Consider the following 1,155-nt stretch of genomic DNA (forward strand, 5'->3'; position numbering starts at 1 on the left):
CTAATTTGAACCTAGACCTACTACAAATAGTCGGAGGATAATAAACATAGAGGAAACTGGTCAGGGGAAAAATATGGTTCTAGCCTTTTGCCACCCTACAGTAGGCCCATTGCCACTGGCATTTTACCACCCAGTCTTTTGCCACCTAAACTTTTTGCCTCCCTAGGCCCAGTAGCCACTAAACAGCTACACCTTTTTTAAAGAACTTACTTGTGCAAAAGTCCAAAATCCGATCAGTATATACAATTACCGTATATTAAGACATCTGTTAATAGTATGTCAGTTTTGATAGGAGAATCATAAACAAGATCTTATAAAAATAAATGGCAATAGATTTTTAAGCTGATCATTCACATGGGATCATAATAAGTTTATTCATTCAAGTGAAACAAAAACATCATATCCCAAATGAGCCACAGTAGCTGGGCCACTCTCTGTGCCTGACGCGATTCTATGAGGACGGTCAGTTCAGACAGCAACTGACATAAAGCAGACGGTCTCACAGGCAGCGGGTTAGGATTCGTCTAGTGAATGTCCACCTTTATACTTAATGATACGATCCAAAAATTTTGATATAATGTAATCTACTGTATTACTATTAATGGACATGCCAACAGCTATGGAAGCTATTCCTTTCCCATTGCCAAGGGTGTGGCTGTTAGTACATTAGAGATAGAACTTTTGGCAAGGGTAGGGCTATTAGATAGGGGCATGGTGAGGCTGTTAGCTGGAGTAGTGTCAGAAGCTTTTGCCAGGGTGGAGCTGTGGGCCTGTTAAAAGTTTTCCCTTAGCATTTGGTTTTTTTTGTTGTTTATTTTAGTCAAATAAAGAATTCAATACAGATCTCTCTCTAATTACATACCCCTTCACTTAGAGACCACCTCCAACTAAAGTCATCCCATTTTAACAAATGTCTTTTATCATTATTATTCTAATTAAAGGTCAAAGCTACTAAATACCATGGAATTCCCGGTCCCAAAAGTGGTCTTTAATATTGGAGGAAGACCTGTATAAGTAAATTTATTAAAAATACATTAAAGGGCTATTTAAAAAAAAAAGCCATTAGGAATGGCTAATAATACCCGATTCACACGTACAAAAATCTTACCAAATGTAACAAAATGTAACCAAAAGTAACATTTTACGGCACGTGTG

Source organism: Anneissia japonica, unplaced genomic scaffold (genome assembly GCF_011630105.1).
Source record: "Anneissia japonica isolate Jap-2015-1 unplaced genomic scaffold, ASM1163010v1 scaffold287761_len698747_cov189, whole genome shotgun sequence".
Lineage (NCBI taxonomy): Eukaryota > Metazoa > Echinodermata > Crinoidea > Comatulida > Comatulidae > Anneissia > Anneissia japonica.